The sequence below is a fragment of the Porites lutea genome, chromosome 2 (genome assembly GCF_958299795.1).
Source record: "Porites lutea chromosome 2, jaPorLute2.1, whole genome shotgun sequence".
Taxonomy (NCBI): Eukaryota; Metazoa; Cnidaria; class Anthozoa; order Scleractinia; family Poritidae; genus Porites; species Porites lutea.
In genome coordinates, this window is record NC_133202.1 from 44,451,149 (window position 1) to 44,467,457 (window position 16,309).

General features: G+C 36.8%; 1 long non-coding RNA gene across 3 annotated transcripts in view; it reads right to left on the minus strand.

The window, feature by feature from the left end:
- Window positions 1-2,088: 2,088 nt before the first annotated feature.
- The window catches only part of LOC140928736 (uncharacterized), a 54,452-nt gene continuing 40,231 nt past the window's right edge, over window positions 2,089-16,309 (minus strand). For all 3 annotated transcript variants that reach the window (XR_012164663.1, XR_012164665.1, XR_012164664.1), the window contains exon 6: window positions 2,089-2,233. This is a non-coding gene — a long non-coding RNA (uncharacterized lncRNA). The remainder of the gene's footprint in view (window positions 2,234-16,309) is intronic.

The following is a 16,309-nucleotide window of genomic DNA, read 5'->3' on the forward strand; positions in this document are numbered from 1 at the left end:
CTTTATTTGCACTAGGATTTAATAAAACAGGAAACTTAAATTAAAAGTTGCAAAAGCGGCACTATTATGTTATTCAATGAAAAAGAAAGATACCAATGTTAGCACTCATGGCATCATAATTTAGCAAAATGGAAAACCCAACTGTTGAAATTTTAATAGCGATACAAATTTAAAGTATGGTAAATAAAACACAGTATAATTAAATTGAGCTTCAAACAAAAAAGCTCAATCAGACAAGAATTTCTGAGTTCTAACACACGCACGCGGGAACCTAAGTGCCTCATCTGTAGAAGATGAGGAATCTCCCAATTCATGCGAAGGCGACACAAGCTCAGAGTCCAGTGATTCTGATGACTTTTCAAATAACTCTTCGACATATGTCAAAAAGTCATTTGAAGCCGGATGTTTGTACCGGAGGAAGAAATTCAACAAGTAAACTGGGTATGAGGGAATCAATGGAAGGAGACATTTTTTAAGGGGGGGTAGCCTTAATATTATCATTGTGTGAGGGGGGGGTTGAATTTTATTTTTGCTTAATGAGAGGGGGGGCTATGACTTAGTTTGGGGGCATATTTCACCCATTTCCCAACCCCGCCCTCCTCCTCTCCAGGTAATTATTGCACAGTCCCTTACAGGGACTATATGTCAAGCTATTTGCCCATATTTTTAACTCTCTAGCTAACGTGTCTTCGCTTCAATTGAATTGCAAAATTAGTGGCCCAGCTTTGTTACTTCAGAATACGAGGTGGTGAAACTGCCTCCTGTCTTCTGTTGCTACAGGTGCAGGCAAGGATGTCATTTCGGTAGCCTGCACCACTGTCGGAACTAAACTTCTGGTTAGGTCTCAGCGGGTCTAGATTACGTTTGTGACGCAGGCTAACCAGGAGGCGGATATCATCAAAGGCGAGAGCCATTTCTTTCGTCGGCAGTCCATTTTATAGTGTGCATTGGTACTCTAAAGGGGCATCCGCAACGATTTTTCCTCTAAATAATTGTTCGAAGAAGCAAATATTGCTAGAGTCACGTTTAAGGCAAACGGCAAACGTGAGATTCAAGTTGAAATCTTTCAAATTAGGAAATGAGCAAATAAAAACAGCTCAAAACATTTCTGACGGATAGCCCTGAACTGGCGTGAATCTACCGATATCGTGTAGTTAAAAAGAACAGTAAACAGGACAAGTAGAGGCAAGAACGTGGTCAGGTCATATAAAGTCACGTTTGCCGTTTGCCGTAAACGCGACTCATAGAAGCGAGTTTTAGATCCGAGTTTACCGCGAACCTGTAACCACTGGAGGTCACGTGACAAGTCTTTCGCGTCACGTTTGAGGTTTACGACGGCGTTTTCAACGTGGGGAGGAAGGTTTTCACGTATGTCATTTACAAGAAAGCTTTTAGCGTATAATTCTTGTTTTATCCCAGGTAATGATACAAACATCTTGTGGAGCAAGTCTTTATCCATTAACAGAGGCACAAATTCGGGCAAAATGCTGAATTTGATAAATCCTATTTGATCAACAAGTGCCATTCATGGATGCTGATTCAAAATGGTGGCCGTAATCTAATCCACCGCCAATCTAAATCGAATTGTGTTTGAACGTCGAACCGCAAACGAGTAACCGCAAACCGTGGTTAGAGGTTCGCGGTAAACTCGAATCTAAAACTCTCTAGAGAGATACGGCAAACGGAAAACGTGAGGTTGTACGACGCGACCAAGTTTCGCCTTTACTTGTGGATTACTGTTCATTACAACTACACGAAAATCGGCAGATTCACGTCAATTCTATCCATGAAAATTGTTTAAAGCCCTTTTTATCTGCTCATTTCACACTTTGAAAATTTCTCACCTCGAATCTCACGTTTTCCGTAAACGCGATGCTCAATCTCTCTGACTAATATGTCGCAAAAATGGCGTCGGCCTTTGTCAAACGGGAAACTTGAAACTCGCCCCCATAAAGCGAGTTGCGAACTTACCAAAGTGAAAGTGCAATTCATCTGAATTTCATACTTTTCAAAGAAGGATTTGAAAGAAGAAGAGTTCTTAGCAACATCGTAAGCAAGTGTCATCCCTTTACAGGGGATCACGTCGTTAGAAAAAGGTGATGCAGCCATCTGGAGAATATAAAGATCTGTCTTGTTAGCGTTACACTTCAGTGATCCAAACACCAAGACAATACCAAGAAAGGAAATAACTGCTATACTGCTCATCTTAGGTATGACCCGTAATAATGTCGATCTGAGAAAAGGAAAGAGAAAACAGGCAAAAGTTCTGTTATAATTTTCCAAAGAACGTATTTCTTTTGTATGAAAATTAAAGTAGCTTGACCTCAACTATCATCAACTCTCACTCTTAAAATAGTAAAATTCCCAGGTCGTACTGTCTACCCTATCATGGAACAAACTTTAAGAAATAATTATTTTTTTTCTCCAAGGACCCCAATTTTTTAATTGGCTTGTAAACGAAGTCACCAAAAACTCTAGTTTCACTGCTTCCCCCTAAGAAAATAAGTTCGTGTTAGCAATTTATCCAGCTCTTCGGCTGTAAAACATTAAGTTTATATTACGAATTATATGTTGTGTGTATCAATTTGTTTTTGTATAATCAGTTAGCCTTAAGCGATGATCGACCTGCAAATAACTTTGTGACGTTGGCTACTTTATTAAAGATTTTTATCATTATCATGCCTTTTCTCATTAACACCATGAGCAAAATGCTATAAAATTTGTCGCAAATGCACCTCAAAACGCTAGAAATCGCATTTCCGAGGGTCTTTCTTTCAAAATGTTCCGGGGGAGAACACCCCTGGATACCCCTGATTTCGCCGGTGGTTACCCGCACCCCAATGGTCCGCCGCTTTTATGGTCTAACAGTCTTCTGTTAGTACGACATTAAAACTAAAAACAAACAAAAAATCAGGTAAACTAAGTTACGGTACGCCATAAGTCAAGGTTTGCTTGCACTATGAGCAAGAGCTATGAGTAAACAGCTTTAAGCTAATTGCATTGCATTTTCAGTGAGTACTTTTGACAGTTTCGCCAAAGCACAAATTTCAACCGACTCTTAAGCATTTGTCACAATGGTTATATCGTCGTGATTTTATCCATTGATAGTATCCTTAGCCTACTAATATGTAAGGTAGTTCGTAACTTTTATATATTTTTCACATAAAAAGGGCGAATCTCCGAAACACCTTACGGCTCATCCATCCGTCTTTCTTCCACCTGGTGTTCACTCACTTATTCGCGCTTTAATCCTTATTCATTTTACTTAAGGATCAAAACATGAAATACTTTCTAACTAAACGAAGTCTTTGCTTTTAAAAAAAGAATTTTAAAAATTAGTGGCGGAGCCAGACCTTCAGATAAGGGGGGGGGGGGGAGGGGGACGGTCATCCAGACGGGCTCAGTTTGGTCTTAAAATAAGGGCCCCTCCCGTGGATCCGCCACCGAAAGTATTCTTACCTTTCGAAAAATTTCGCTTCTTAAAGCAAGAAATTTCAGTTTACCAGAAGAAAGAAAACAGATCGTGGACAGATTGCCGGAAATAGTTAGTATGCTTGTCGACTCTTAGCGAGTCTAAAGGACGAGACATATTAAAATTATTGTTTCAATTGCTACCTAATGGGTTGATATTTTATATTCAGAAGCTATATGTCATAATTAAAACGCTGATGGCCAAAAACATCAAATTAATAAACTTCAAGCAGCACAATTATTTTTAATAGAGCATTGTTAAGGCAACTAAAATTGCATGGTTGATATCCTGTAGACTGGAAGCAAAATGAATAGAAATTTTGTCGCCCATCTAAACATCGTTAACCACCAACACAAAGTAAATTTGCTTATGCACGTATACATCCTGAGTCGATAATTATAATTTTCAAATTAATTTATAGTGCCAGCCATGAAGGCGGGGATTTTGTCAGATAATCAGCGTCGAGGGAGGAATAAATTGCATTCGCGCCTTCCTTTCCTGCAGGGATGCCATCTGCTTATCTCAAAATAATGTCGTTTGGAAAACGCATGGTTGGTCGTTTTATCATGACATACACGTTTCACATGTGTAACTAAGGTAGATCTTACAAGAAGATAACTTAATTTTGTCTCGCTATTAAATTCTAGAACGTCTGAACTAAGTTTACACTGAAAAATCAGTTTATAGCTATGTTGCCATATTCCAGTTTTAGCGCTGCGTTTTATGCATATATCATTTTTAAGGAGCAAGTGTTTTTGGTCAAACATAACGGGTGTTAGAAAGCACAACACCCAAAACATATTGAAGGACCCAACCGCGAAATCAGTAGTAAACTTTGCAAAGTTTAGTATGAGAAATGAATTAATCACAATGGTCTCTAATCATTCCAAATTCACTACAGTTTTACAGGAAGCAGTATGGTAAGAAATCGACGAAAGATAATGAGTAGCCCTGAAATCAAAACAGCTTCTTTTAAATTGAAGCGCGATGTCTGCACGAAATGGTAAAATGCATAGTTGATTTCATAGAAAATGAAATAGTTAGAGATAATGAGCCAAGTAATCAGTTTTTAGTTCAGTTTTATCCGCACCATAAAAATATTATTGTTAGGAAGTTCTTATTGCCCTATTTAGGAGAAGAAATAAATAATTTTAATATAAATAATGTAATATTCGTGAACAATCATTTTCAGATTCTTATTTGCTAGTAAAATAATTTTTATGAAGAAAGAGGTATTTCATTTCTGAAAAAAAAACATCATTTTAGTTCTAAAAGGAAATAGAACGATATTTCATTTTATTTCTCTTTCATTTGGATCTTGATAAGTTTCCTTGCATTGTTTTTAGGGCTTTATAGTTATAATGCTGAGCAGTTTTTCTCTCGTAAATGGAATACTCGAAATAAACACACCCGCTTTTTTCTTCACTAAAGGTTCGATCATGCAACTCTGTTAGTCTTTGAAGAAATTTACTCGAGCCCAATTATTTCAAATTTCACATGAAATCGAATCATAAGTTCTACCAACAAATCATAATAATATCGCGCACCTGGTATTTGTTGCCTCAATACTAACTGAGTGACAACAGGGGTTAAATGAAGGACTCACAGGGGTGGAAGTATTCACGGTAAACGGTTAATATTTTGACCTTTCAACGGGTAATTTCTTGCCGTTTCGGTTAACAGAAGAAGAAGAAGAAGAAGAAGAAAAATCAGTTGTTTTAAAAAACATCCATTGGTTTAGACTAAGAATCTTTCCGGGATCGATAGAGGAAAAATGGCTGAAATTGGATTCAACGGTTACCAAGAGACATGTCATGCCGTAAAAAGCCGCACAATATTAGCTTCTTCTGAGACTAGCGATTAAAAATTTCCATTAAATTCTGTCCAACGACTAAAATGTTTGCCTGCTATTTTACGGGAGGTTAATCCCATCGAAACCTTCTTAAATGAACATTTGTCACTAACTAATATAGGTAAAACTAAATCCGACCTTCTTACCAATACGGCAAGCCTTGAAATTATCGCCAAGTTGTTAACCATTAACTATATATATTAAAAAGTCTATACATGTTTTTTGAGAAAGGATATCAGCTCATACTTGCATGTTTCTTGGTAAAAGAATTATGCCTGCTAGAATAAAAAGCTTAAAAATTCTACGTACCCAGTTGCTGGGATATCAAAGTTTGATGCAACCCGGCATTAAAAAAGGAATTTTCATTGCCATAACATTCAACTGCTTTTCATGCTCCAATATACCTATGGAAGATATCAAATACTTGTGACTTCTACCTTGGATTCAGAAACAAACGCCCTGTCCGCTCAAATATTGAACTGTTCTCTTGTTTTTCGAACAAATGTTTGCTCATGTTTGAATTTTTTCTGCGGCTGATGGTCTAAGTAACTTCCTAAACGCCCACGCTAGTTTTCCAGAATTCCTTACTGCCGGGCGTTTTTAATAATCTTTTACTTCTTTATTTTTCTCACCGATGCAAATTTTTACCAAAAGAACCACGGAACACAGGTAGTCGGACTTGAAACTTTTAAAAACAGCACGCTTAGCCGGATGAGTCACGGCAAACAACCAAACAACTTACATCTTTCTGCCACAACAAAAAAGTCGAAAAAGGTTTGAATTCGAGTCTTTCTTCATTTAAAAATTCTCTGACATCTTTTCAGATTGCATCAAATTGTCGTACACTTTAATTTCTTTCGGTTTCACAAGAGATCCGAGCGAAATCGACTTCAAATTTTACTCCATATAACGGTTTGACCGCCGGAGGGTGACTGTTGAATAGTTGACAGCCTGTGACTTTTAGCGCCGGTTTCCTCAGCCTGTGCGAAAGCCAATTAATCAGAGTTATGATCAGTTAATGATCACGGATGCGTTTCGTGAAGGTTGCCAACAATTCAGTCACTGATACTAAGGCAAAAAATGTCAATTGTGTATATGTTTGGCATTCCAAATAACCACCTCGGTTTCCCTAAAGACTTACAACTAACGTCGCTGGTATCTGGCCTAGCTCTTAACTTTTCTCTAGCACAATTGTTTCCATCGTTATAATTTTATTATTTGTGTTTCAGCGCAGCCAATGCCGTTTCCCTCCTGGTCCTATCCTTCTTACATAGTCTGTTGATTTTCTATTTAGTTAGAACATGAATGTTTTCTCTGCGGCAGAACGGAGTGACAAAGCAGGGTCTTGCCTTAAAGACCTTTGTCAGCTGACGCTCATTGCCAGAAGGTAGACGTTCCTCGAAGAGAGTTTGACATACCTTGTTTTTTGTTAAAGAAAAGTCTGAGACATGTAACACCATCCTCGAGAGTTTTTAGCAAGAGTCAAGGGTTGAGAACGGTCTGTCAATGTAGCCTTGAAAGCCCTATTTACGACGTCTACCCTCAGGCAGTGCCGGACCAGATCTAACCGAGCACATGACAGCTTGTAGACGTTCATTTAAGTCTGCAATGAAACTTACCATTAAAATGACCTTTATAGCGCTTGATCAGTCAGAGGATTTCCGATGGTCACACGAAGACTACAGAGGATTTCCGAAATTAAAGACTCATGAGAACGACGGAAAAAAATTAATGTTGCTTACTAGATAATTCGTGACAAAGATTTAGCAGTTTTGCCGAATTCATCACCGATTTGCCCATTAAGCTGATCGATGATTCTAATCCAAGTTGGGCGACTTCCTTAAGCGATTCAATTTCCGTTCAAATTTTCATTTTTATTGCCGCTGCTAGAGATTTACATGTTGATGATATGATCAATGATGTCAGTATGACGTTGAAAATATGTCACTTTCTCTATTTCAACGTAAACGGAGAATTATAAATGAGTTTAGAAACAAAAATTTCAAATAGCCAACTGAGAGAAATAATTCGGGTATTTGAAGCTGTTTTTTTTTTTAGATTTGGAATGGTCATTTTTCTGTATAAAACAGATAAAATATATTTGCAAAAAATAACGCAGATATCCAATATTCATAATATACAGAATGGTAACTTTGTTAACAGAGGGAAGAAGTCTAGGTCTCGTACCTGACGAAACCAATTCGCACCTGAATTTTCACTTTCTTGACGCAATTTAGAATATGCCCAACACGAATCAGTCGAAAACCGACCTTTCTCTTTTTAGCTGAAATCCTTTGTTCAATCCTGTACAAAAACTCTGTTACAAAAAGGTTAATGCTTTAACTAAAATTCTCGTACTCTCATTCAGTGATTGCATGATTGGTTATCCATTACAATTACTATCCTTCTATTAGAAACCAGAAATAATATACGTGTAAGGCGAGTTGGAATTGTCTCATTTACAGTTTGGTATTTTCTTTGCATTCTACTGAGCTTAAACAGTAAAGCATGGAAATGAGCTGTACACGTTCTTTTGTTTTATGAAGTGATCTTTTAAAAAATAAAAATGAAGTATTATAAAACACTTGATAGATAGTTCTCAGAAGGAAAGTAAGAAACCTTAAATCACCTTGAAACTGAGTTACATTCGAACTTCTCCGCGGTAGTTACGAGAAACTAAGTAGCTGTGAATTTATAAAATATGTTCCCGGCCATGATGTACACATAAGTGAAACTTAAGTGATTATTACAATATCAAAACTACCACTCGAAAATGGAAAAGAAAAGATAATAAAAATATTTCTATTATATACCGTTTTTAGGTGTGCAAACACAATAAACATTAACTACTCGATACCTGGAAACTTGCGATCACGCAGTTTGATAAACCTCTTCGTATACAGTGAGAACAAAATTCAACTAATATTAGTCTATCCAGTCAAGGAAGGGATACAGAATGCAAGTGTATCCGATCCAAGCTAATAAAATGACAGTTTAAACCCTCAAAATGTCGAGCGAGTAGCTGAATCTACTGAAAATGGTTCTACATAATTAAATGCATATTCAAAGCTGACTCCGGTGTTTTGCGGTTGGTACATGCTTAACGCCTCCCGTAAGTCGAAAATATAATTCAATCATTGGTATACGCAGCGACACTGTGTAAACAAAATTCCCCGAAACTGACGAAAATACTTCGGTCTTCATTCCATGTAAGACGTTAAATAAAAAAAAATTGATTTGAAATGGTTTACGGAAGAACAGGCTTATCGCAGGCGACGTCGTTCATGAAGGGATCATTTTTTCGCCGTTTAAAGAGCAGATTTGCTACGTAGTAATGAAACACTCATCCAAAATAAAAAAACATACCTTTCAATTTCTGTTAAATTTCCCTTTTTTCCAGTTAATAAAGGGTCTACAAAAGTCAAGATGATCGTTAAGAGTTCTTTTTTCGTTATATCTCCTCCCCAGTGAAAAAGTCGTTACGTTAGAGGAAACATTTTTCGATTAGCTACGGTATATAATTACCCCAGTGTTACAACCCGTGGTGATGAATGGCCGACCCTCGGCATACTACTTTTCATTATTTTTGGCAAAAAATGGAAGTAGGTGACAAAGCCACAAATTGCTCACAGAACTTTATTTTCAGTCTTGTTTTTTCAATGTTGATCAGAAAACATACGAACAGACCTCCTTGTACTGAGTTACAAAGATTAACTTGGTCGTAAGGCTTTTTTGCTTGGTTGCTAGTATATAGCGATTGACAGAGAAAGCGCTTGATTTCTATGAAACAAATAACATAAATTACAAAAATTGAGAAAAAAGACCAGCAATTTTGACATTTTCAAGACGATAAAATGAGGCTGGAAACATTTTACAGTTTTTTCTTTCCGACTTAAGTTAAAATAGCTCAGTAAACTTCACTGAAAACCTCGTCTATTTGAGTGGAAATTACCTGTTCACAGCAGATCCTCTGGGAACACAGTGGGGTGCCTCCGTAATTTCAAGATCAGTTTTTAAGAGAATTATTTTTCTTTAAAGCCTTTTAGCACGCCAGAAAATGTCTAGGCTTAGGTAACCGGTTTATTTCACGCAATGTGTATGTAATGCCGTCATATAATTTCAAATAGACGCCCTTTTGGATCTGCCATATTAGAATTTCATTTAATCCCATAAAAGGAAAAACTGAATTCGGCAAAAATTACTCAAATCGCGAAAAAATTCTCAGCTTATTAGAATATGTAACACTTTATAGAGGATTAAATTCGGCAAATAAAAATCAGTCATGTAAAAACCTATTTTTCGGTCATTACAAGATATAAAGGCAGTGCGAAATTAAACACACAATATTCAAATCTATTTCAGACTAAGTAATTAAACAATACTTACAGTGCAACTTATAAATCAGTTAGGTGAGTTAACAAGCTAAAAAATGTTCAGTATCACGAAGAAACGTCTGACTCTCCAGAAAGTCGCAATTTTGTTTGGATTTTCTCAGAGGGTCTAAAAACAGAATGCAGTTAATTGGCGAACGAAGAAGTATATAACCGCCATCTTGGAACCACCATCTTGGTTCCTCCATCTCAGATTCCTGTTGTGTTTTTCTTTTCTTTTTCAGAAAAACTGGAGATGGACTAATGAACGGTCAACAACGATAAAGCAGCCAATGCTAGAAAGATAATTGTTGGTGATGGAAATAGCAAAATTTCTGAATATATCATTCTAATTGGGCACAACGTACAACTTCCGCATGATAAACAGAATAAATTTTTTTTTTCTCTGAACTTCAGCTTTAACAGACCATCATATATAGCTTCAGCTGAGTAGTAATATAGTGTCACATAAGAGCGGAATTTAAACCTTAATTCTAAATTTAATTATATATTGAAAAACTAATCAAGATTCGATACGAAATTGTTAAACGGTTGCCAAGCACAAAAAAGCCCTCTAGCCTAAATGTCTTTTGCTATTCCTTTCACACACGTTTTTAATTATTTCCTTTCTTCCGACAAAAAAACTGACAAGAAAAAAATCAAAAATGGATAAAAGCATTCTTAGAAATATTTTTTTTATCTTACTATACTAACACTGTCGTTATTCGCAGGATGGTTAAAAGCACTGCGTGCACTGTGACATTGAGATCACGGTTTGGAGAAATTGCGAATCATCACAAGCATTATTTATCCAGTTTCTTAACTTTACAACGAAAACAACATAACATAACATAACTCGGTCTTACTGAGAAATGAAGGGATAAATACAATTTATTAAAACCCGAGCCAGTGTAAGAAGGATCTTACTCCATTAAATAACTGTTACTCTTTCAAACTCAGTATCTTTTCCTTCAAAAAGCAAGTCGGCGTCATTCCCTCATCAGCAAGTCACATATAATCACCATATATATATAGGACATCTCGTATAACGCTGGGCCATTTACTCCCTACCTTAGAATTACCATAGTGAGAGACGACCATCTTTTAACTTTTTAACTGAATTTTTTTATCGATGCAAAGGTAAACTACGTTTTGCTCTCAATCTAATTTGTTCTATTCCTTCCATTTTGTGATCTAAATCACGAATTGTACTATGTGTTCTTCTTTGGATAAACGTTCTCCAATTAAAGTATACCTTTTCCATAACGTCATAAAGTATTATTTTAATTTTTGGAACAATTACTCCATACATTTAAATGAGCTCTGTTTAAATTTGAGTTTTTGCTTGACAAGAATTAATTGCATTCAACCATATTTCATTTTTTACGACACGAACTACGGTTAAGTCATAATAAAACGAGAATTTCGCTCTAAAAAGCCATTTATACAACTTTTTGTCAGTTATTTGAACGGAAAACGAAAATGCTTGAAGAGAAAAAAAAAATGTAGGCTTTGTGTACATGAAGCTTATAGCTCTATGGAGCGACACCATGGCCACCCTTATATTGCCAATTTGTTAAACCCGCAAAATCAACTGATTGCCTAATCATTGGGGTTCGGGGGGGGGGGGGGTACCTATTTGACGTAATCAACTGACGCCTCAGTCACGAACATACTTGCAAATTTAGTTTCTTATCTTTAAAGATAGGACGCCGCGAACGGGCCGAATATAACTGCGTTAAAACAAATTTAACACGACAAGAACGACAACAAAATCAATATTATAAAACAGGGTCATCGTATACTAGTCAAGATGATCTAAGCTGAACAAAGTCATTTTATACAAAAAAGGGAATGATAAAATGAATTAAGCTTTCAAGTGCTTAATGAAAATAATCTATAATGCATTGTCATACTAAACCAGTTTTTGCATGACTTTTGTCGACTGAGAAAAGCTTTCGAGTAAAACAATTGTCCTTGGATCGGAGGTTTCGAGGTAGCAATGCAAGGGCGAAGAACTACAGTAATCTTTCAATTTTTCTGACAAACTTAACTTATTTTCTTGTGTTTTCCATTCCACAAAGAATAGAAGTAATTTTCTTCATGGTTCATGGACGCAAAAAGCCCAAGGATGAAGTTCAGCACTTGACGAAACTAAACGGATTATTATTTCAAAACATAATGTCAATCACATAATGCAAATTGGGGATCGATTCATCCACAATATTATTGCAGTGTATGTTATAGAAAAAATCTTCCAGCAGAGAATCTGCAGAGGTCCAAAGTCATTCTTGCTTGTTATCCGACAGTTAAATTGAGTCAAGGAAGGAAAAGCTTGAGCATGGATGAAAGATGTCCTTGCTCATAGCTTTGAAATTCGAATCTCCGTGTATATAGCCCGTTTGCGTGCGTAATTAAGATGCGATTGCTGTAGTCATTTTAAATCCAACAATATTGCTTTGCCAAGCTAGGCGCGAATGAGGCGTTAAGCTGACTACTACTGCAATATGAAAATTGAACTATGAATACAACAGTTTGTTGTTGCCAGATGTGCTGGTAGATTTAACCAGGAAAACCCAGAAAAGTCGTAAAAGTTGCAGCTGTTCATCAAACCTGACAATACACAGAATTCTACAGAGGGAAGTTATGAAATCTAAGAAAAAAAAAATACTACGAATACAAAGTAATGAAGAGTAAAACGATTTTGTCAATTAACAATCCTTAAAAGGGAAAGTTGGAAACAAATGATATAAATATATGCTTGGTTAATTTTTACAAAGCTAACGTACAGCTCCACCACTAGTTAGTTTTCTGTAAATAGACCTTGTCACGTTTTTCGACGCCATCTTGACGAGTAGGCAAACATGTGAGAAAATACAGTGTTTATATGAGAATATAACGTCGAATAACTTCCGTAAAACGGCTTTTCTGAAAAAAATATCAATTGTAAACTAAAGCTACATAGCGAAGGATTGTACTTAAACATTTTGGGGGCGTACCTGTGCTTAAATTTCTCCAGAGGCTTACTTTAGATTTTCCATGTATTTGTCTGTAATTTTTCCCGGGAATTTCTTACAGACAAATGTATAAAAAATTCTAAAAGGTGGTTCTAGGTCTTCTAGTGAATGTAACGCCATCAATTTTTTTCAGTAGAATCCTTAGGAGTGAAGCTTTATTAGTTTGTAATTCATATTTTTTTCAGAACAGCCGTTCTACGGAAATTATTCGACATTAGATTTTCGTACAAACACTGTAATTTCTCACGCCTTCGCCTACTCGTCAAGATGGCGTAGAAAACCGTGACAAGGTCTATTTCCTCCATAATAGTTAGACCTTAGGCCATAATCCCGGGGATAGAGAAGCTACAAACACGTCCCAGTTTCAAGGTTAGCTCAATTGAGAAGACAGACATATTGCCATTTCCTATTATCTTTCATCTCGCTAAAGTATTTTTATTTAGTAATAAAAATTGAATCAATATGAACGGCTGTTATAGTTCAATAACAGGCAAAAAAGCAAGGAAGTCATTTCCACAGCATTCTACGGCTTCCTTTTTTTCGTAACCTACTCATTCTTTTTTCCGGCGCGCATTATTTATTTTTCCCGTCGTAAAAAAATTGGGCTTTAACAAAACTTAAGGAAATGTCTGGGATCAAGGCCTTTGACTTTTCTTGACCAAGTCTTCACTTATATCTTTGAACTGTACAAAACATTTGATACCCATTTCACATCTGTTTACTTGAAACCAAGACTTAGCGTGGCAGCAAAATTTAATGTTTACCTTTGCATTTATCTCCAATTGCTAAATGATGCACCTCTCTACACCCCTGACCATCCAACTTTTATATTGTGGAGGAAGCACAGTAGAATGTCTAAAACAAATACCTCTTTAACGCTGAAAGAACAAACAACTGGTTTTTTTGAGGCACGAATCCAGCTTAGCGTCGACTAACTGAACAGAATTTCCCGGACAACCAGAGATCACCAAAAAGAATTTCCATATATCATTTGGTTCCTGCGTCATTTGTGTTTACACTGCATATTATTTTTGTACCTATGCGTGCTTGAATCTTGATTTAATTGTCTATTACTAAATCGAAGAAAACCCTTACGCCTAGAACGGGCGGAGATAAGATTCAAGCTGCAATTTCAACTTGAATGTCATTTAGCATGAAAAAAAGGCGCGTGTACCGGACTTATCAAATGGATTCGTTAAGTGCTACACGAGCCAGTGTTTGTTTACGTTTTCCGAATACAAGCAAAGGTATATTAGACTCTTTATTGAACAAATCATGACCAAACAGCATCTTAGAAAGCATCGTGGACTGGCCGGATTTAATGTAGAATTGCAAATAAGAAATGTTTTATCAACGGTTTCTCTAAATTTTGAACAAAACAAAACCCCTCATTTTGTAAAAAAAAAATAAATAACTAGGATGTATTTTTAAAGTTGATGTCTAAGAAGAATTCAATGGCCAATACGCGAAAGCGAGCACGTTATTTTTGTTCTTGTTTCGTAAGCACCAAAAGACCGCCGCAGGAGATTGGCATTCGATTATCAGTGAACTTGTCACACACCTTGGGGATGATCAGATGGACTGCAAACAATCTTCATTTCAAAACGATGAGAAGCAGATTGTTGATAAACTGGTTTTTGAGTCCATAAATGTTTCTAGTGTTTAATAGTTTAGACTCCTTCACTCCAATTTACCTTTTTTCACGCGCTCAGAGAAAAAAAAAGATCGATGAGAAAGTAATCTTTAAAACAGTACTTACAATACAAAACCATTTTGGGCCAAAATTAGCATATTTTTGACAATGTTTCAATTGAGCTTTAAGATAGCTTATTCATTTAATCTTCTACTGGAGGATTTAGAGAACATATTTTTTTCTTTCCCTCCTTGATGTTTAAGATAAATTTACTGAAAAGCTCCTTTAGTCTTTTTTTTATTCATCATTTATGCAAAAAGGAAGTACTTTTTAGATACATTTACAAACGGGTTAAGCGACTACTCTTTCGTTCATTTTCAAACGCATTTTCACCTTGACTCTGCGCGACAACTACTTCTTATGCATATAATAGAGAGCTCTTGATTCTAAGGCCCAGTTCAGACGCCGCTCCACTCAGGTGCCGAACGTAACTGATGAATTAAGTACGGCAAAAGAGCGGCGTCTGAATCAATTTGGTACGGAAGTTTAAGTGCGGCAAAAGTTCGACAGAGTCTGTCGAACTTAACTTAGACTCGACGCACGGTGCGCCGTCTGAATCAGACGTCAATAATAATAATAATAATAATAATAATAATAATAATAATAAATACTTTATTTCTATAGCGCCAACCACGACGAAGTTCACGACGACGACGTCTGTTGATTGGGAAAAGACTGGAACGAGAACGTCGGTTTCGGCGGGAAAAAGGAAACTTAAGATGCAGTCGGTCGGTAGGTCGACGACGAGGACACTGAATGTAAACACAACTGTAAAACTGTGATGTTCGGTCGTAACAAAGTTTTTCGCAATGGCGTCTTTTAAAACAAAGCAAGATCTTATTTTTAAGCCGTACGCCTAATTTCATTGACGACGACGAATTTTTTGTGTTGTCTGACCTTTTCGAGGGGAAAAACACCTGCTTTCCGTACGAAGATTATTCAACCTGAATGAGATGACCGAGTCCGAGTGTCTGTCAGAGTTTAGATTTGGAAAAAGAGACATTCTGATTCAGTTCATTTTATTTGCCAGAAAGTAAGCCTTTGAAATTAAAGGACCTTTGATCAATTCACGCTCGCGCATTCTAGTCTTATTTAAAACTTTATAGCGGAAGGACATCTGTGAGCAGGGAATAAGTCAGCACAGAATTTGAATGTCGGCGAATTTCTGTAATCGTCCGTCGTTCTGCTGGTGATAAGCTAGCCGTTGATCCACTCTTACTGCTTGTTTGGGGCTGAGTCTTATTCCGGTCAAAGAGAGAGAAAGAGTGTCTGGCAAGGTTTCCAATGAAAGATTTGTGAACTCGTGTCTGGCAAACTCTCCAAGTGTTTATATATACACAGTTATACCACCTTATAACTTCAAGTGCGCTTAACGAGTGTCTTTTGGTCCATAACTTTCAAAACAACTGCTCCACAGAATGTCACTGATAACAAGTAACGCAAAAGAGTATCGAAGTATGACTGCATAATAAACTTTCACAAAATCTACCTGAGGAATCCCTTCGGGATTTTCTGTCTTTACGTCATCCTAACCTTTTCGTACTTGCAGGCGCAAACAATAGAAACGTCATCATTACCTACCGATTCCTCGCGGCCCCTGTTCAAGCAAATCGAGATTTTTTCTGGCATACTGACTGTACGTTTCAACTGTACATACTTTCCTTAATATAATATACGCGCGAGTTACTAGGGTGCCTCCTCGGGATTTCGCCTTCTGGGCGAAATCCCCGCGGGGGCAATTAACCGTTAGTACTAACTTTTTTGATGAACAAAAGTACAATGAAGCTTTCCAGGGTGTACATGTCTGTTCTTTTTAGAACACGCGCAAAAACTTTAAGTTAAATCTCGTACTCGTACTCTTTCTGGTCCTCAACTCTAAAGCTGTATTGTTTCAGGGTCTTTCGA